This window comes from Phyllobates terribilis, unplaced genomic scaffold (genome assembly GCF_046119375.1).
Source record: "Phyllobates terribilis strain yellow unplaced genomic scaffold, ASM4611937v1 Scaffold_5__5_contigs__length_657084704, whole genome shotgun sequence".
Classification (NCBI taxonomy): domain Eukaryota; kingdom Metazoa; phylum Chordata; class Amphibia; order Anura; family Dendrobatidae; genus Phyllobates; species Phyllobates terribilis.
The window spans coordinates 20,820,751-20,842,262 of NW_027362765.1; the positions used below are offsets into that span (position 1 = coordinate 20,820,751).

Here is a 21,512-nt window from a genome sequence, read left to right on the forward strand (position 1 = left end):
GCCTACAGCAGGGGGGGGGGGTTGTGTCCCCACATAGGCGAGGAGGTTCAGGTAATGTCTTTGTGACTTAGGCTCAAAGCAGACAGTTTTTACTCTAGTAACTTCATATTCCTTGCATTATGTCTGTGTGGAATACAGTACAGACCAAAAGTTTGGACACACCTTCTCATTTAAAGATTTTTCTGTATTTTCATGACTATGAAAATTGTACATTCACACTGAAGGCATCAAAACTATGAATTAACACAAGTGGAATTATATACTTAACAAAAAAGTGTGAAACAACTGAAAATATGTCTTATATTCTAGGTTCTTGAAAGTAGCCACCTTTTGCTTTGATGACTGCTTTGCACACTCTTGGCATTCTCTTGATGAGCTTCAAGAGGTAGTCACCGGAAATTTATCTTGCTCAGGTCATCTGGGGAGCGAATAATGATGTGTTGGTCCTTTGCAGTGACCGCCAAGCCAAAAGGGAAGAGCCATTTGTAGTTATATCCTTTGTCTTTGAGAGCCAGTAGAAGCGGTCTAAGGGTTCTCCTCTTAGCAAGGGTAGAATAGGCATGGTCTTGAAATAGTTGAAGCGGTGCTTCTTCGTAGGTGATGTCTTTCAGCTCTCTGGCTCTTTAGAGGACGGCGGAGGTATCCACATAGCTGAGTAATCCGCATACTACGTCCCTAGGGGGCTCATTCTGCTTCGGCCTTGGCTTTAGCGCTCTCCTCTCCCAAGAGATTCGCGAAGATTTCTTTGGTGACCTTCTCCAGTGTCTCATTAGCAAATGACTCAGGAATTCCTTGTAGGCGGATATTTTTCCTCCTACTTCTGTTTTCCTGATCTTCAGTTGCGAGGAGGGCCATGTTCAGTAAATGTTGTTGCTGTATAACTTGCGTTCGTAAGCAGCTGGCCGCCTCAATAAGCTTCCCATTAGTGGATTCTAGGGCTTCCACCCTTTGGCCTATTTGTTGTAGATCGGACCGTAGTCCCGAGATTTCCTCCATTAGTGGTTTCATTGTGTCCGCCATTAACTGTTTCATAAAGTCCTTAGTTATCGGAGTGTAGTCTTCCCTTGCCGAATCTCCCTCTGACTCCTCTCCGCTAGTATCTGAGTCCGGCAGTTGCTCTGACGAGATGTTCCGTTTCGGTGGGCTTATCTTAGGGGTATGCGTAGTGTCCTGTTGTGTCTTCAAGTATCTGCCAATGTCTCCTTGTGACGGAGGTTGTTGACCTCCGGAAGGGGTCTTTTGTCGGCTTTTTGCACATTCTTTATTTGTTTTCACCATTTTGAAGTTTCTAATAACGTGCAGCTTTTTTACACTACCTGAACGTGTTGCTTTATTTAGATGTTCATTACGATTTCAGATCTGCTCATCAGATGTCGCCGACTCTGTAATTAATTAGTGGTTTATTGGTCTTCCAGTGTTGAACATTGGATGTCACTGTCGTCACACACTGGTTTACAATATCAAACTGTGATAATTATGCAGAATGTCTTATTTTTAAGACTTTTGCGCTCAATTGTATGACCCAGGGTCAGGAGCTCGTCCAACAAGTGCAATTTTCAAAAAGGACAGTAGGTGGCAGTAGCCCACTGCAACATCGAGATCCTATGCCTGTACCTTTGCTCCTTTTCCTCCTGATCAAATTTTTATAAACCTGTATGCTGCAGGTTGAGGAGTCTGGCAGTATGTAGGGTACTGTGGAGACTAGGGGGGAGAGATCACACTGAATCTATTAAATTTAAAGTGGTGTCTGTGGGGATCTCTCCCTTCTCCTTAGATCAGAGCCTCCTATTGTGTTGTGCCGACGAGTCACTTAGTGTCTCAGGGATATTCTCTTTAATATATTATTCAGTACCTTGGAAGGAGTGAAGGGAGGGGAGGAGGGACGAGCTGCTGATGCTCTGAGGGTTATAGAATAGCTGTCACAGTCCACTTCCTCTTCTCCCCAGGTCCTTGATGCCACTTACAATGCCGGGCCTGTATTTCAAGGTGGCTGAGGAATCTTAACTAAATCCCCCTTCTGTGATGTTAGTTGGGCTTAATAAGTGTATTAAGTGAGCTGGAGGGTTGTTCATATATGCCGGAGCAGTGTGGCCCGCCTGCCGCTCCAACAACTTCACATATATAGCGCCTTGCAAAGATGGATCTCACCGTTCCAGCTGCTCGACCCAGCCGTGCCAAGGGGAAGCCAGGTAGGATATGGTTTGATTGTCAGGTATGGAGGGGGGGTCCACACCACCGTCCGCGTCTGATTTCAGGTCAGGGCTTGGTGACAGATTCTGTGGAGCGGTGGTAGTTAGACGAGATGTCCCTTTCCCACCACTTCTTTCTCGCAGCAGCACTGCAGGGGACAGTTCCAGCTTCTGCTCCTGCCTCGCCATGATTAAAAGCTGGTGCCAAAGTCCATTTTGGTCCGATCTTCTTGAAGAAGGTCTCAAAATGAAACCACATTCAATAAGTTTATTATCCCTTCAGGTGCTTCACAGGAATTTTGGAAATGGGGAAGAAAAAAGTGAAGATTTATTTTTTTTCCACAAAAATGTTACTTTAGACCCAATTTTTTTTTATTTTTGCAGGGGTAACAGGAAAAATGGACCCCAAAATTTGTTGTGCAATTTCCCCTGAGTACGCTGATACCCCATATATGGTGGAAAACCACTGCTTGGGCGCACGGCAGGGTTTGGAAGGGAAGCAGCACCATTTGACTTTTTAAATGTAAAATTTGCTCAAATAATTAGTGGACGCCATGTTGCGTTTGGAGAGCCCCTGATATGCCTAAACAGTAGAACCCCCCCACAAGTGACACCATTTTGGAAAGTAGACCCCTCTGGGAACTTATCTAGACGTGTGGTGAGCACCCTGAACCCCCACGTGCTACACAAAAGTTTATAACATGGAGCCGTGAAAATAAAAAAATCTAACTTTTTCCACAAAACTGATCTTTTAGCCCCAAATTTGTTATTTTCACAAGGGTAAGAGGAGAAAATGGAACCTAAAAACTGTTGTGCAGCTTCTTCTGAGTTCGCCAATATCCCATATGTGGGGAAAATACACTGTTTGGGCGCACGTCAGGGTTCAGAAGGGAAGGAGCACTGTGTGACTTTTTGAACGCAAAATTGGCCGGAATCAAGATCGGACGCCATGTCGCATTTCGGGAGCCTAAATAGTAGAAACTCCCCACAATTGACTCCATTTTAGAAACTAGACCCTTCAAGGATTTTATCAAGGGGTTTAGTGTACATTTTGAACCCAGAGGTACAACAGAATTTGATAACATTAGGTCATCATATTGAATAATTTGTCATTAGTCTTGAGCACAAGTGCTCGCTACTTGGGTTTGCATCGGGTACTCGGGTATGCACCATGTAATGCGGGTGCTTGCGTGACATACTCTAGTCCCCGCCCCGCATGTTTCACGGTTGTTAGACATCCAAAAAAAACATGCAGGGATCGCTTGTGCATGGCAGGCAATCCCAGCAACGTTTTTTTTGCCCGCGATGCATGTGGGGCGGAGACTCCAGCATGTCACTCGAGCACCCGATGCAAACTCAAGTAGCGACCACTTGCGCTCAACACTAATCGCCATATCGTCATCATTTTTTTTGTTTTCTTTACTTTTGAAAAAATCCCAACACAAACCTAATCCTAGAGTTTATTTTTTATGCCTTTCCTCGTGAGGTATAAGTGATTAAATGACTTTATTCTTCGGGTCGGTGCGATTACAGCGATACCAGATTCATATCAGGTTTTTATGTTTGGCAGCTGTCACACACTAAAAGACGCTTTTTTTTGCAAAGACTAGTTTTTGCATCGCCATATTTTGAGAGCTATAATTTGTCCATTTTCGGGCACGTGACATTTTCTGATCGCTTTCTATTCCGATATTTGGGAGGCTGAATAAACAAAAACCAACAATTCAGGAATTGTTTTTTTGGATTCTTTATTATGCCATTCCGCGTGTGGTAAAATTGATAAGGCAGCTTTATTCTTCTGGTGAGAACGTTAACAGCGGTACCACAGTTATATCTTTTTTTTATGTTTCGATGCTTTTACACAATAAAAACTGTTTTATAGAAAAAAAATTTTTTTGTATCACTTTATCCTGAGAGCTATAACTTTTTTTTTTTTTTCGGATGATGGAGCTGTATGGCGGCTTGTTTTTTGCGTGGGACAAGATGACGTTTTTAGCGGTAACATTTTTATTGACATTCATCTTTTTGATCGCGTGTTATTCCATTTTTTGTTTGGCGGTATGATGATAAAGCATTGTTTTTTGCTTTGTTTTTGTTTTTTTTTACCGTGTTCACTAAAGTGGATAACTAGTGGGACAGTTTTATAGGTCAGGTTGTTCCGGATGCGGAAATACCAAATATGTATACTCTTTTTTTTTTTTTTTTTTTTTAGTAAATAAATATTATCGGTACAATATATTTTTAATATTTTTATTTTTGGGGGATTGTGTTTTTAAAAAAACATTTTTTCCACTTTCTGGCACTTTTTTTTACTTTTAAACTTTGTCCCACTATGGGACTTTCACTTTATGCAGCCTGTCAGCGCTGCACATTGAGAAGTTACTTTAGTCATGCACTGCGCTATCGCGGGACATCGGCACAGAAGATAAGTATCGGCGCTTACCTCCCCTTGCCCCCGCAATTCTGCGATCGACTTCGATCGCAGCATTTCGCGGGTTAAAGTGCCAGCAGCGGTGCAGGACTGCTCCTGGCACAAAGCACGGGTGTCAGCGGTGACAATCAGCTCTGCACCACTTGTGTGCGAGCGCGATCGCAGCGTGCGTAATAGTACCCATAAGGCCCAGGGCGCAGCTACATACTATTACTGACTTGGTCGTAAAGAGGTTAATGCAGCTGGTATGACATAAAGTGCAGAAGCATGGCAGGTACATTATAGCATAATCATGTGACAGTATAGCAAAGATATTGTACATACGAATGTCGTTTTCCTAGATGATCAGATTTAGATTTTCTGTGCCCTATTTTTATTTTTTTTAATCCTACTTAATATGATATTTTGTATAATCTTCAGTACTTTGGGCAAAGAGAGGAACTTCTCTTCATGCAGAAATAGCCAAACCTTTCTGTAAGGAATATGCAATACATTTTATGTAGCTTAAGCTTTGTGATCACCCAGAGACCCGAGACTGGCAACCATGACAGGATAACGACACTGCTTCAAATATATTTTCAGGTGTCCCAGTGCTTCCATATACATCTATAAGACAATGTTTCACTTCTCTTTTTATTTCTCTTTGCGCCTTAATTTTGCTAATAAAAATCTAAACAAAACTGCACATACTACTCCAACCTTACACCTTACTCCTGCACTAATTCATGGCTTCTTTGTACACGACCATCCTGCTCCTCCCCTTTGCCTTGTTCTGTGCTGTAGTTCATGTAGCTTTTGGGGGAATGTATGAGACAGACACCACCTAATAGCACTGACTTACAGGCCTCTTTATGATTTTTCACTGAACATTTCTTGAAAAAATTTGGTGACAGGCACATTGAAACAAAAAGCTATAAAAGAAGAAAAATTAGAAATTGTTCAACCTCTTGGCTTAATAACATAATCTATTAGTTCTTGCACTGAAGTCTACAGTTGGTACCCCTGTCTTCATCAGCTAGTAAGTGAATTTTCTTACAATTTGTTTCTGAAGGCAGCATTTATGAAAAAAATAAATATTTTTTTTCTTGGCAGGTGACCGTGCGTCAGAGGGACATCTGGCTGTTTCATATAAATATGAAGAGCATGACATTATTCCAGATATACCGCCAGCCCTTCACAGCAAAAATCTATCATCTATTCCTTATCAACAGGTCCCATCTTTTGATTCATTACAGACTGTTAAGCAAAATAAAAATAACAATAGGGATGCTGAACATCAAAAAGCTCATACAGGGGAGAAGCCATTTTCATGTCAAGAATGTGGGAAATGTTTTACCCATAAAACAAGTCTTGTTACACATAAGAAAATTCACGCAGGGGAGAAGCCATTTTCATGTCTAGTATGTGGAAAATGTTTTACTAGCAAAGGAAATCTCCGTAAACATAAAAGCACTCACACAGGGGAGAAGCTGTTTTCATGTTTAGAATGTGGGAAATGTTGTACTAATAAAACAAGTCTTACTGTACATCAGAGAGTTCACACAGGGGAGAAGCCATTTTCATGTGCAGAATGTGGGAAATATTTTACCCAGAAAGGAAGTCTTACTGTACATCAGAGAATTCACACAGGGGTGAAGCCATTTTCATGTCCAGAATGTGGGAAATGTTTTGCTTGCAAAGGAGATCTCATTAGACATAAAAGAACTCACACAGGGGAGAAGCCATTTTCATGTTCAGAATGTGGGAAATGTTTTACCAAGAAAGAAAATCTTGTTACACATAAGAAAACTCACACAGGGGAGAAGCCGTTTTCATGTGCAGAATGTGGAAAATATTTTACCAAGAAAACAAATCTTGTTACACATAAGAAAACTCACACAGGGGAGAAGCCGTTTTCATGTGCAGAATGTGGGAAATATTTTACCAACAAATCGATCCTTACTGTACATCATAGAATTCACACAGGGGAGAAACCATTTTCTTGTTCAGAATGTGAGAAATGTTTTACCAACAAATCGAGTCTTACTTTACATCAGAGAATTCACACAGGGGAGAAACCATTTTCTTGTTCAGAATGTGAGAAATGTTTTACCAACAAATCGAGTCTTGCTGCACATCACAGAATTCACACAGGGGAGAAGCCATTTTCATGCCAAGAATGTGGAAAATGTTTTACTAGTAAAAGAGATCTCGGTAAACATGAAAGCACTCACACAGGGAAGAAGCCATTTTCATGTTCAGAATGTGGGAAATGTTTTACCCAGAAAGCAAGTCTTAATGTACATCAGAGAATTCACACAGGGAAGAAACCATTTTCATGTGCAGAATGTGGGAAATGTTTTAATTCCAAAGAAAATCTTGTTAGACATAAGAGAATTCACACAGGGGAGAAGCCATTTTCATATTCAGAATGTGGGAAAGGTTGTACCAACAAATAAGTCTTGCTGCACATCTTAGAAGTCACACAGGAGAGAAGCCATTTTCATGTCCAGAATGTGGTAATTGTTGTTCCTGTAAATCCGCTCTTTTTATGAATCACAGAGGAGAAGCCATTTTCACAATAATTGGAAAATGTTTAACAGAGAAATTATATTTTCTGACACATTAGAGAAATTACACAAAAATGTAGTCATTTCATAAAATTATTTCATTGATGAAGTGTACAAGAAAACTTACAGTAAAAGTGAAGTCAGAAGTCTAAAAAGGAAAGCAATCTAGAATACTAAATGATAATGATTAGGAAATGTACTATATGCAATGACCAATAAATATCAGCAAATAAAATTCGAATAACAATCCCAAATATTTCACTATGTATATAGCATACTTTACCGTTATGTGAACACTAACTGCATCTTAACTGGGTTGACAAGCACTTTTCTTGAATACATAATCGGGACAGTTGCTGAGGCAAACGTCAGACACCAAGCTTGTCTAATAATTATGGTGTCTTATTAATCAGATGAGACCAACTGGGGACTGGATGGTCTAATCAAGTTCAATAGCATCTACCTGCACCTGATACTAGACCACTGTGACAGTAATTTGCAGTGTGTCGGAAGGGAGATATGTTTCACTGAGGCTGTTAGCCTCAGTGATGTGAAAACACGGAAGTTTCTCCTGCACTTTAAGTGCAGAGAGGGTTAACGGCCCACGTTTAGAAAGGAATGTTTTTAGTGGATGACGAAGTGCAGGGCAGGACATCATCCACCATAATTCCAGTCCAGGGAGTGGTCTGGGCGTTAAATAGCCAGTCTTGACACTCAGATGTGTTCAGTACCTGGGGAAACCAGCTCCAGAGAGGAGCTCACACGTGCTGTGCTGTGCTGAACCGTGTGTTCTTAATCGTGAGTGGCCAGACCTTGGCTGATATATGGACTGTGCTGCAAGTTTTGTATTTTGTTTTGCCACTTTAGCCGAATGTGTTTTTCTTTATGGACTCCTGGGTAGTTTATGACGCTGAATAAACAAACCCAAATTTAAAGAGACAGTGTCCTGTGTCTACCTCCGACTACAACCGAGCTTGTCGCTTTACCACACCACATAGAAGAGAGAGGCGTCGGACCACCACGTGTGACTGTTACAGGAGAGATTGCATGTCCTAGGTGAAGTCGGCAATAAACCAGCAAGTGATGTCGGCCATAATGGAGGACCTCCTTAAGCATCTGTTGCAGGTGCAGCAATCGCAGTACCAGCAGCAGCAAGTGCAGCACCAGCAGATGCTACAGTAACAGCAGATGGTGCAACAGGAGACCACGGAGTTACTTATGCAGCAGCTCCAGCAACAGGACCAGCGCCAACAACAGCAGCGGTAGATCGATTTTCTAGCAAAGGCGATACATAGCTCGGCAACATCTCCAACGATAAGGTCAGTGGATGACTTTGCTGACCGAAAAGCGATAAGGTGAGCGCTGCAGAAAATGACCCGGGCGAGGATGTAGACGCTTTTTTGATGGTTTTCGAGGGAAAGACTTAGTGCAACACAGAGGGAAAGGGAGCCCAGACACTAGGGAAAGGGGGGAGTGGAGACTCCGGCTAGGGAAGGAAGGAGATGAGCACTAGTCTATCTCCACTGAACTCTAAAGACAAAAATGAAGGACAAACAGCTTAGCTTTTATGCGACTCCAGATAAATGCGCACACGTCCTCAAACACCGGAGAGGAGGAAGTACTGCTTTTACTGAAGTCTTCACTAGGAGTAATGAATATCGCCAGCATCTCCCTCTTCTACACAGCAAGTATTTATACACCCAGACCAGGGAGTTAATTAGCCAAAGGAAGGTAGCCGCTGGGTCCTAGAGACAGCCTCTAAGAAGATTTCTGTAATGCCAAACATCGAGATCTCCTGCAACGAAATGCAGGGCGATTGTCACTTCAGACACACCCGTGACAGTCACTGAGAGGGAGAGGTTTCCGTCAGAGCAATGGGCTGAGGTGTTGGCGCCATGCCTGATGGGAGAACCCCAGAAGGCGTATTATTACTTAGCCTTGCAGGATGCCAAAGAGTATGCAAATTTAAAGAATGAAATTTTGGCACTCTTGGGGGTAACAATGACTGTCAGGGCACAGCGCGTCCACCGCTGGGCTTATCACCGCGAGAAACCACCATGCTCCCAAATGTTTGACCTATTGCACCTGGTTAAAAAATGGCTGCAACAGGAATCTTCTACCCAGGTGCAGTTCATAAAGTGAGTAGTGATGGATCGATTTGTGCACTCCTTACCAAGGCCAGTACAGACTTGGGTTGCCCAGGGTGATCCTTGGAACGCTGATGAACTGGTCGGACTGGTTGAAAGGTACCAGGGGGTCGAGGGTTCCGTGGCCATGTAGCTGACCTCTGAACAAATGGACTGTAGCCTGGGACGTTGCTGTGCCTACTATGCCTACCCCGCCTGCAGTGTGGACTATCAGCCTAGTGAGGGCCACAGTCATATTCCCAAGTCTGTTAATGGGGTACTGGTGGCAGGACTCCTGGACTCAGGGAGTTTGGTGACTCTCATGGGGCCTCGCTCCCATACCAGTTGATTCCCGGGAAAAACGTGGGTGTGTGGGGCATACATGGACGCAAAGGATTACCCAATTGCCAGTGTGACAATACACACTGACTGTGGAGCTGAGTCCCAGAAGTTGGATTGATTAGGGATCTGCTCCACCCAGTGATAATAGGGTGGGACTTCAGTCTGTTCTGGGACTTGTGGCGGCAAGCGGGCGTGCCAAGTGTCTCCACCGGGAACCGATTACACCATGATGCATCACCATCGCAGTCAGGGGCAGATGACTTCCCCCTGTGGGTCCTTGCGGTGGACGAAGACGAGGTGTTGACCCCGGAGGATGAGGTTCTGGACTTGGTGGTGTCTGGGGGGAATTTTGGTAGGTACTGCGCAGATGCAGGATCTTTCTTTTGAAGTGTGCCTTTGACAATGTATCTGTGATCAATGGGGTTGCTCAAGAGCCGGGGACTGACACCAGGTTCCCATATTTTTCACTTAATGGGGAGCTTCTTTATCAGGTCACTAACCCAAAAGGGGAAGTAATAGAGCACTTGGTAGGGCCGGGACCCTATAGGCATAGAGTGTTAAACCTGGCCCATTCTCACATTTTGGGAAGGCATCTAGGGTTAGACAAGACTCGGGAGCGGGTCCTACAGAGGTTCTACTGGCCTGGATGTCGCCCGGAGATTGTGAACTACTGTTGGTCCTGTCTCACCTGTCAGTTAACGGCTCCCGTGTCTAATTTCCACAACCCCCTTAGTGCCGTTACCTTTCATAGAGGTCCCATTTGACTGGATTATCATGGACCCTGTCTGGCCCCTGGTGAAATCCGCCCGGGGACACCAATAAATTCTGGTTGTATTGGACTTTGCAACTCGGTATCCGGAAGCAGTATCATTAAGGAATTCCTCCTCCAGAAGAATCACCAGAGAACTGGTGCTTTTTTTTTTTTGGATGGGTTTGTCAAAGGAGATCCTGATAGCCCAGGGAGGTCCGTTTATGTCAAAAGTGATGACATATACCACCCGCTGTCATGCAAGGTGTGGGAAAGACTTAGTGCAGCACAAAGAAAAGAGGGAAAGGGAGCCCAGACTCTAAAGAAAGGGGGAAGTGGAGACCTCCTAGGCTGATCTAATATCACCCTGTCTCCACTAGTGTCCCTATATTGGTTCTTAAACCAATCGCCGCACTCAAACCTCGTCCTGTCTTTCCCTGGCATTAGGCCATGGCTAGGGAAAGGAGGGGGATGAGCGCTAGTCGATCCCCACTGACCACTAAAGACAACAAGGGGGAACAAACAAGGGAAGATAGCTTAGCTTTAGTCAACTTCAGAGAGATGAACACCCAAAACTCCAGAGAGGAAGAAGTGATACACTTGATCCGAGCCTTCACAAGGGATAATGTGACTATCGCTGGCACCTCCCTTTGGCAGACAGCAGATATTTATCAACCCACGCCAGGGTGTTAATTAGCCAGAGGTAGGTAGCCGCTGGGTCCTACAGACAACCACTAAGAAGGTGTCTGTAATGCCAAATGTAGAGATCTCCTGCAACCAACTGCAGGGCGACTGACACACCCGGGACACCCGCAGATGGACGGACTGGTAGAGCGTTTCAACAAGACCTTGAAGTCGATGTTGAAGAAAGTTGTGAAGGATGAGTGAGACTGGGATTGCCTGTTCCCATACCTTCTGTTCTCTATTAGGAGGTTCTCTGGAGCTCTACAGGGTTCTTGCCATTTGAACTGCTATACTGACGACACCCTCGAGGACTTATGGACATAGCAAAGGAGACCTGGAAAACAGAGGTTACACCCGACCGGATTGTCATTGAGCATGTGGCCCAAATGCAGGAGCGGATTGAAAGGTTATGCCAATAATGAAGGAGAGCCTTCTACAGGCACAAGAAGCCCAGGTGAGGGTCTACAATCGGGCTGCAAGGCTGAGACAATTCAGCCCGGGAGATCTGTGTTAGTGTTGGTGCCCACAGTCGAGAGTAAGCTCCTGGCTAAATAGCAAGGGCAGTACAAAGTGGTTGAGAAGCTGAGGGAAGTTAATTACAAAGTCCATCAGCGGGTAGGAGGATGCCACACCAGATCTACCACATCAACTTACTTAAACCGTGGCGGGACAGGGAACCGGTGGAAGCTGCGTGTCTAGGGGCCAATCCTGAAGCCAGGGTCGAGGATGTCACAGTGGCAGAGATACTGTTACCGGCCCAAAAACAACAGTGCCGAGAAACCGAGACCAGTTCTCAGAATTTCCCGGATGTACGCACGTTGTGGAGCATGAGATCCTGACAGAACCGCACGTATGGGTGAACCAGAGGCTGTATCGAATTCCCGAAGCCTGCCACGAGGTGATGTCCAAGGAGGTGAGGAGAATATTGAGCCTGGGCATTATCGAGGAGTCTAAGAGCGGCTGGTTCAGCCCAATGATTCTCGTACCCAAGCTGGACGTAGAATGGCGTTTCTGTAACGATTACAGAAAGCTAAACGACGTATCCAAGTTTGACGCCTACCTGATGCCCCAGGTCAATGAGCTTATTGAGAGGCTGGGGCCTGCCAGGTACATCACTACCTGCCTGGACCTAAACAAAAGGGTACTGGCAAATTCACCTGGCCCTAGGTGCCAAGGAGAAAATGGCATTCTCTACACCCAACAGGTGTTTTCAATACACCAGGATGCCTTTCGGACTACAGGGAGCCCCAGCTACCTTCCAGAGGGCCATGGACCGGATTCTGGGCTAACATAAGAAATACGCTGCTGCTTACCTGGACGACATCGTGATTTTGAGCCCAGATTGGGGTATCCACCTGCAGAAGGTCCAGGCAGTATTAGCTGCATTGAGAAATGCCTGGTTTACCATAAACCCAAGAAAATGCACCATAGGAAAGGAAGAGGTGAAATACTTGGGCTACGTGGTTGAAAGGGGCAAAATAAAAGCGCTGATGAGCAAGGTGGAAGCAATCCAGAATTGCCAGCAACCGGCCTCCAAGAAACAGGTACGGGTCTTTCTGGGAATCGTGGGGTATTATCGGTGATTTATCCCGAATTTCACCACAATAGCGGCACCCCTGAGCGACCTACTTAGAGGTACAAAGATGGCGATGGCTAAGTGGTCTTCTGAGGCAGAGATAGCGTTCCAGGAGCTGAAACGCGCCCTTTGTAACCAGCTGATCTTGATAGCACCTGACTTCCATAAAGAGTTTATGCTCCAGATGGATGCCTCAGACGTCGGCATAGGAGCCGTCTTATAGCAGTAGGTGAATGAGGAGGAACACCCCATTTTGTACCTGAGCAGAAAACTCTCGGCCTGTGAAAAGAACTATGCAATTGGTAATTGTGGAAAAGGAGTGCCTGGCCGTCAAGTTGGTGGTTGACACCCTTATGTACTACCTGTTGGGCCACAAATTCAGACTGTTCTCAGACCATGCCCCCGTGAGATGGATGAGGGAAAGGATGGGGAAAAATGCCCGAGTGACCATGTGGTTCCTGGCCCTCCAGAACTTTAGTTTTTGGTGGATCACAGGCCCGGGAAACTGCATTCTAATGTTGATGCCCTGTCCAGACTTCCCTGTCAAACGAGTGAAGGTGCCAAAACTCCCGACTTTGGGCAGAGGGGGGGAATATGTGACAGTCACTGGCAGCGTGTTTGGAAGGGAGATATGTTTCACTGAGGCTGTTAGCCTCAGTGATGTGAAAACATGGAAGTTTCTCCTGCACATTAAGTGCAGAGAGGGTTAATCGCTCAGGTTTACAAGGGAATGTTTTTAGTGGATGACGAAGTGCAGGGCGGGAAGTCATCCACCATATCTCCAATCCAGGGAGTGGTCTGGGCTTTAAAGATCCAGCCTTGACACTCAGGTATGTTCAGTACCTGGGGAAACCTGCTCCAGAGAGGAGCTCACATGTGCTGTGCTGAACCGTGTGAGTGGCCAGACCTTGGCTGAGATACGGACTGTGCTGCAAGTTTTGTATTTTCTTTTGCCACTTTAACCGAATGGGCTGTGTTTTTCTTTATGGACTACTGGATAGTTTATGACGCTGAATAAACTAACCCAAACTTTAAAGAGACAGTGTCCTGTGTCTATCTCTGCCTACAGCCGAGTTTGTCGCTTTACCACACCACATAGAAGAGAGAGACGTAGGACCACCTCTTTAAAATTTGTAACCAAGGATTAATAAACAACTTCCTTTAATACTAAGATCCATCTGTTTGTATTTATCGTTTGGATTGTCTATATGTTAAGGTATTACCGTAGAACCTGTATAGTTGAGGGAGAGCTGGTTTGGTTTGCATAGTAGTATTGAAGGAAGAATTACATTAAGGATCTCAGGTTTGTTAAAACACTTTTCCGTTTTTGAATTCTCCTTTTATAGGAGACTAGTATAATTACCCAGCTTTGCATTGCTCTATAAGGTTTTCAGAGCATCTTTCACCAGTTTGAGCATTTTATCTGGCCACATCATGGAATAGTGACTGCAGAGCTAAGTAAAACTTGGCTCATATTTTTTAATTTTTCCTCTCCATTGCGGAGATATTAGCTTGAAGAATTTATGCTATTATTTTTGTTTTAGTTCAACTGGGTGTTACCAGAGATTTTTCTCTGGAGACATGTACTTCTTCCCCTGAATGGGGTTGACAATAGTAATGAGCGAGCGTGCTCGCCACTGCTCGGTACTCGCCCGTGCATCTCACTGCTCGACATGCTCGGCGAGTATTTCCGGGATGTTCGGGCTGGAGCTCGGGTCCCCGCCCCTCATGTTTGGCGCTCTTTAAACAGCCAATTAACATGGAAGGATTGCGTGCCACTCACTGTAATGTCATAGCCATGTTGGTTGTGGCATTCCAGTGATTGGCAGGCCGCATAGCATCATTGGGTCTATATAAGACCTGGTGACCCTATGCTCGTCACAGTCTAACCCGGTGCTGCTGCGTGAGGGAGAGAATTGACGGTTTATTATTTAGTTATAGGCATTCCACAGCAAGATATATATCCATCTGAACTAACAGTCCTTCTGAGGACTAAGCCAGCTGCACATATTACTGGTGATAGCAGGAGTTAGGCAGGCAGGGTTTGTGGACACTGTATGCAGCACAATAGGGTGCATTGCAACTTCTGTCTGCTACTGCTGTTACAGATATCCATAGCCCTACATATCATATCATTTGCATGTTAGCAGAATACAGCCAGATTTTTTTTATTTTATTCGCATTGCTGTATTGTGGAAGCAGAGAAACTTTTCCATCATCAGATATGATCCCATGTTACTGACGTAATAATGCAGACATTTTGTGGAGCGTGACAAATATTACACTCCATTTAAAGTCAGCCAGCTGTGTTTTGTTGAACCTATTTACACTTTGTTCGCTGACCAATACCACATCTATGAGGCTACTTCCTAAAACCGTGGTCATCAGACGTGATCCCATATTACTGCCGTAATAATCCTGACTTTTTGAGAGCGTGTCAGATATTATACTCCATTTAAAGTCTGGCAGTTGTGTGTTGTCCCAAACTATTCACACTTGGTCGCTGACAAATACCATACTACAAGTCCTGTGACTAAAACCATGGTCCTCAGACGTGATCCCATATTACTGCCATAATAATCGTGACTTTTTTGGAGCATGCCAAATATTACACTCCACTTATTGTCTGGCAGTTGTGTGTTGTTCAAATCTATTCACACTTGGTCGCTGACCATTATCATACTAATAGACCACTGCCTAAAACTGTGGTCATCAAATGTAATACAATATTTCTGCGCTAATAATACAGAATTTTTTGGGAGTGTGCCAGATATTGCACTCCAATTAAAGTCTGCCAGTTGTGTGTTGTTCAAACCTATTTACACTTGGTCGCCAATAGTATATCTGTGAGCAATGTTGTCAGAGTATTACGCTACTTTTACGGACTGACAATAAAACATACAAAAAGGAAGCTAAAATGGATTTTCCTAAAGAAATTTTAAGAAACATAAGGTCAAATAAATTAAAAAAATAATAATTATGGGCTGTGAAGAGATTTATGCGACCAGAATAAACACTCAACTCGAGCTGATGATACCACCTAGCAGCACCAGTCCCTACTGTAAATGCTTCTAATAGCGGTATAGATAGGGAATAGAATAGACTTTTATTTTTTTCTATAGCAGCATGCAGCATAAGGCAATCATACCTGGCTAGATCGGTGTAATAAGCTATCCATACTGAGATAGCTCACCCATAAACGAATTTAAGATAAGACAGGTTATATTCTAGAATATAGAATCTATTTGAATTGTCCTTCCCATTATTAAGGAGTGGGTCTCCTATACTGTTATTGCATATGCAGCACTTTCAAGGGCTGCCAAAAATTAGGACACACTCCAATACATTTTTGAAGAGAAGTAAAATAAAACACAGCAGGATCTTTAGTATAAAAACAAGACTCGCAAATGTAACTTCAATGTAATCATATTCTACAGCTCCTGCACCTCCTCCTCCTCTTTGGCCTCTATCTCCGAAATGACAACATCAGTCGCAAGCTGGAAGCACTGCAGCACGTCCTCGGCCAAGCTGTGCTGAAGATAATATGCTTAGGTGACAAACCACACACCACTGCAGAGTTGTTGAAAGCTGTAACAGAGCAGGCAGATCTGTGGCTCTCACCACTGAACATACAGCCAGGCATGGTCGTGTGTGACAATGGCCGGAACCTGGTGGCGGAGAAATGACAGCCGGAGTAGATACGGTTTCCCTCTATGCCAGTCCTTTCACCGACTAAAGAATATGGCTGTGGTGAAATACAGCTGTCACCGATAAGCAGCCCTGGCTAAGAAAAGTCTGTGTGAAGGTTCTCAGACACTTTATGGCTGCTTTTTACTGTGGACTGCCTCCAGCAATCTGTACGACTTAAGATCTGCAATCTGGCACCTTGACAAAGTCCAATTCTGTTCTCCCTCTGATATATAACAGGTCATGCTGGAGTAACTTGCACGTAGTGTCACTCATTGTCGTCAGCTCCTTTGTGAGAAACTAATGTTTGGGCAGCATGTCTACCAAATAAAATTCCTGAGATGGAAATTGTGGATAGCTTCGCTTCTGGTACTGGGTGCTAATACCAAACCCTGGCATTCCATAATTCACTGGAAAATATTCCTGGCTGGTTGGAGACAAGCTCATTCCCACAGAAAAGTACTAGTGTCATGAAACGACAAGGGGATGTCTGGTGAATGGGACAACACATGGATGTAACAGGAGATAGAGGGGGAAGGAGGTGGTAGGGAACATGGGAAGGGGCACCTTCTGACACCAACCTGTGTCTGTCCCTAAGCAACCCTATAGTCCCTAGACTGGTCACAATCACGTGCCAGGACTTAACCTGGCTAGTGCACAGTCCAATGAGACACTAGTCTCACCACTACAATAGGACAACACAAGGAAGGGAAGACAAACAATGGGAAGATAACATAAAATACACTTATCGCTCAAACAGAAAACTTCACCGCTGCAATAGCAATGAACACCACAGCTTCTCCAGAGACTGGCTCCTTCAAAGAGGTCAGCATAGAATGCTGATGGATCATGTGGTTATTTAAAGTGAGGTGAGAATGGCACCAACCAACATCAACTGACCGCTAACAAAAGGCTGTCAGCAAGAGACTTGTAAGAAAGTCCTTACTGAGAGCTGGATCAGCCGGGAAAACAGTGTGGACAATTCTTCTTTAAAGCAGAGAATGAAGTTTATTCAGAGATACGAGGCAGAACAGTTCAGAATGCAGGCAGGGAAAATACACTGGCACTCACAGGTGACCAAAACAGCATTAGGATATCTGGCGATGGTCTGACTTTGGTCTGGCGATGGTGTGGCCTTGGCGGTGGACTGGCCCGAACAACAGTAACAAAGCCTTTTTTATACATGGCTTAAACAAAGGAACTACATAATGCGGCAAAAGGAGTATACATGATAGCATCATACTGCAGGGAAAACATGCATTTTAGAACAAAATTGATAATGCAACATGCCAATATTTATGAGTATTTTTTTATCAAACTCCATTACAATCCATAAATCCCCATGTCCCTTTTAAGTAATGACAGTTTCCTCATAATTCTCCACATATTGACAACTGTATTGTCCTAATTTCCATACCACAATTACAATGACACTATTTATTACCCTATTAAAACCACTTACAGTGGGAGAAATAAGTATTTGATCCCTTGCTGTTTTTGTAAGTTTGCCCACTGACACAGTCTATAATTTTAAGGGTAGTTTAATTTTAACATTGAGAGATTAGAATATCCAAAAGAAATCAAGAAAATCACATTGTATAAATTAGATTAATTTTTTTTGCATTTTGCAGTGAGAAATAAGTATTTGATCCCTCTGGCAAATAACACTTAATATTTGGTGGCAAAACCCTTGTTGGCAAGCACAGCAGTCAGACTTTTTTGTAGTTGATGATGAGGTTTGCACACATGTCAGAAGGAATTTTGGTCCACTCCTCTTTGCAAATCATCTCTAAATCATTAAGATTTTGAGGCTGTCGCTTGGCAACTCGGAGCTTCAACTCCCTCCATAAGTTTTCTATGGGATTAAGGCCTGGAGACTGGCTAGGCCACTCCATGACCTTACTGTGCTTCTTTTTGAGCCACTCCTTTGTTGCCTTGGCTGTATGTTTTGGGTCATTGTCTTGCTGGAAGACCCAGCCACGACCCATCTTCAATTCTCTTACTGAGGGAAGGAGGTTGTTGGCCAAAATCTTGTGATACATGACCTCATCTATCTTCCCTTCATTATGGTGCAGTCATCATGTCCCCTTTGCAGAAAAGCAACCACAAAGTATAATGTTTCCCCCACCATGCTTCACGGTTGGTACGATGTTCTTAGGGTTGTACTCATCCTTCCGCCAAACACGGCGAGTTGAGTTAATGCCAAAGACCTCAATTTTTGTCTCATCTGACCACATCACCTTCTCCCAATAACTCACAGAATCATCCAGGTGTTCATTGGCAAACTTCAGATGGGCCTGCACATGTACCTTATTGAGCAGAAGGACCTTGTGGGCACTGCAGGATTTTAAATCTTTAAGGCGTGATGTGTTACCAATGGTTTTCTTGGTGACTGTGGTCCCAGCTGCCTTGAGATCATTAACAAGTTCCCCCCGTGTAGTTTTAGGCTGATCTCTCACCTTCCTCATGATCAAGGATACCCCACGAGGTGAGATTTTGCATGGTGCCCCAAATCGATGTCGATTGACACAGGGCCGGCTCCAGGTTGGTTTTCGTGGGCTTCGGGCAAAAGAGTCTCAGTGGGCCCCTTTAACACATACCACGCTTCATGATGCACAGATACCGCAGAGAAATATAGATATAGTACAAGGCCAAAGATTTCACTTCTTACATTACATTTGCCATATCTATTATAAATTCTACAATAGCTCAGAAACCAGCAAATCCTCACAGAGCACAGTACAGACCAGACAGTATAGTCCTCTATACAGTATTATGGGTACCATATTTTGGTCCATACAGAATAATGGACCCCATATAATGCTCCATACAGAATAATGGACCCCATAAAATGCTCCATGCAGAATACTGGTCTGTATATAATGCTCTATACAGAATACTGGCCCCCATAAAATGCTCCATACAGAATACTGGCCCCCATAAAATGCTCCATACAGGATACTGACCCCCATAAAATGCTCCATACAGGATACTGGCCCGCTTATAATGCTCCATACAGGATACTGGCCCCCATATAATGCTCCATGCAGGCTATGCCCCCCACATAATGCCCCATGCAGGCTATGCCCCCACATAATGCCCCATGCAGGCTGTGCCCCCCACATAATTCCCCATGCAGGGTGTTCCCTCCACATACATTGTGTTCCAAATTATTATGCAAATAATATTTTCTCAGATTTTCCCAAATTACCTATATGAATTGCAGTCATTGTAATTTTCCAGTCAAATAACTATTAGAGTACAATTGAAAGGTTTTTGTACAAACTGCCTATGATAACAGTATATTTAAAAAAAAAATAAAAAACTCAAACTGCACTCAAAATGCATGTTCCAAATTATTATGCATAGCAGAGTTTTCAACCTTTTCATTTTAATAAAGAACAAAAAAATGGTCATTTTTGAAATTATAAGCATTAGCAGGTTATTACAAACTGAAATCAAACAGTTTTCAACTCAAAACTTTATTCTAGGTGATGTTACATTTGCACATAGGACCCCTTGTTCGAAAGGAGCTTCTGAACTCTCTCGTCCATTGAATTTTTCAGGTTTTGGATGGTTTCTGCTTCAATTGTTTTGCATGAGGACAGAATACCCTCCCAGAGCTGTTGCTTAGATGTGAACTGCCTCCCACCATCATAGACACTCCTTTTGATGATGCTCCAGAGGTTCTCAATGGGGTTGAGGTCAGGGGAGCATGGGTGCCACACCATAAGTTTGTCCCCTTTTATGCCCATAGCAGCTAGAGATGCAGATGTGTTATGTGCAGCATGAGACGGGGCATTATCATGCATGAAAATGATCTTGCTGCGGAATGCACGGTTCTTCTTCTTGATCCATGGAAGGAAGTGCTGTTTGAGAAACTCAACATACATTATGGAGTTCATCTTTACCCCTTCAAGTATCCTAAAAGGGCCGACAATCTCTCTCCCCATGATTCCAGCCCAAAACATTACTCCACCTCCTCCTTGTTATCGCCGTAGCCGTGTTTGCATGGGGTGTCCATCAACCAGCCATCCTCCACTCCATCCATCTGGACCATTGAGATCATTTCATGCATGATAATGCCCCGTCTCATGCTGCACATAACACATCTGCATCTCTGGCTGCTATGGGCATAAAAGGGGACAAACTTATGGTGTGGCACCCATGCTCCCCTGACCTCAACCCCATTGAGAACCTCTGGAGCATCATCAAAAGGAGTATCTATGATGGCGGGAGGCAGTTCACATCTAAGCCACAGCTCTGGGAGGGTATTCTGTCCTCATGCAAAACAATTGAAGCAGAAACCATCCAAAACCTGAAAAATTCAATGGACGAGAGAGTTCAGAAGCTCCTTTCAAACAAGCGGTCCTATGTGCAAATGTAACATCACCTAGAATAAAGTTTTGAGTTGAAAACTGTTTGATTTCAGTTTGTAATAACCTGCTAATGCTTATAATTTCAAAAATGACCATTTTTTTGTTCTTTATTAAAATGAAAAGGTTGAAAACTCTGCTGTGCATAATAATTTGGAACATGCATTTTGAGTGCAGTTTGAGTTTTTTATTTTTTTTTTAAATATACTGTTATCATAGGCAGTTTGTACAAAAACCTTTCAAATGTACTCTAATAGTTATTTGACTGGAAAATTACAATGACTGCAATTCATATAGATAATTTGGGAAAATCTGAGAAAATATTATTTGCATAATAATTTGGAACACAGTGTAATGCCCCATGCAGGCTGTTCCCTCCACATAATGTCCCATGCAGGCTGTTCCCCCCACATAATGCCCCATGCAGGCTGTTCCTCCCCACATAATGCCCCATGCAGGCTGTTTTTCCCCCATATAATGCCCCATGCAGGATGTCACCCCCTCCATATAATGCCCCATGCCTCCATACATTTAAAAAAAATCAAATACTGACCTCACTTCTCACCTGCTGCCGCTGCTCAGCTCTGGTCTCCTCAGCGTCGCCGGCGTCTTCCTGCTTTGCGCTGTGACTGCTCAAGAGAGGGCGCGGTGGAAAGACGTCATCGTGCTCTCTGACCTGAGACGTCGCAGCGCAGCTGCCACGGAAGAGACAGGACCTGCTGCGGAGGCACGGGGAAAGGTAAGTATTGTGCCGGCTGCCGGGGCCCTGAGTAAGCAAGGGGCGGGCGCTGGCACCGCTCTCCT

At 44.0% G+C, this 21,512-nt stretch overlaps 2 pseudogenes; one reads left to right on the forward strand and one right to left on the reverse strand.

Annotated features, from left to right (window-relative positions):
* LOC141271382 (uncharacterized) overlaps positions 1-8,058 on the forward strand; it is a 135,262-nt pseudogene extending 127,204 nt beyond the window's left edge.
* LOC141271381 (uncharacterized) overlaps positions 1-21,512 on the reverse strand; it is a 526,239-nt pseudogene that overhangs the window by 377,892 nt on the left and 126,835 nt on the right.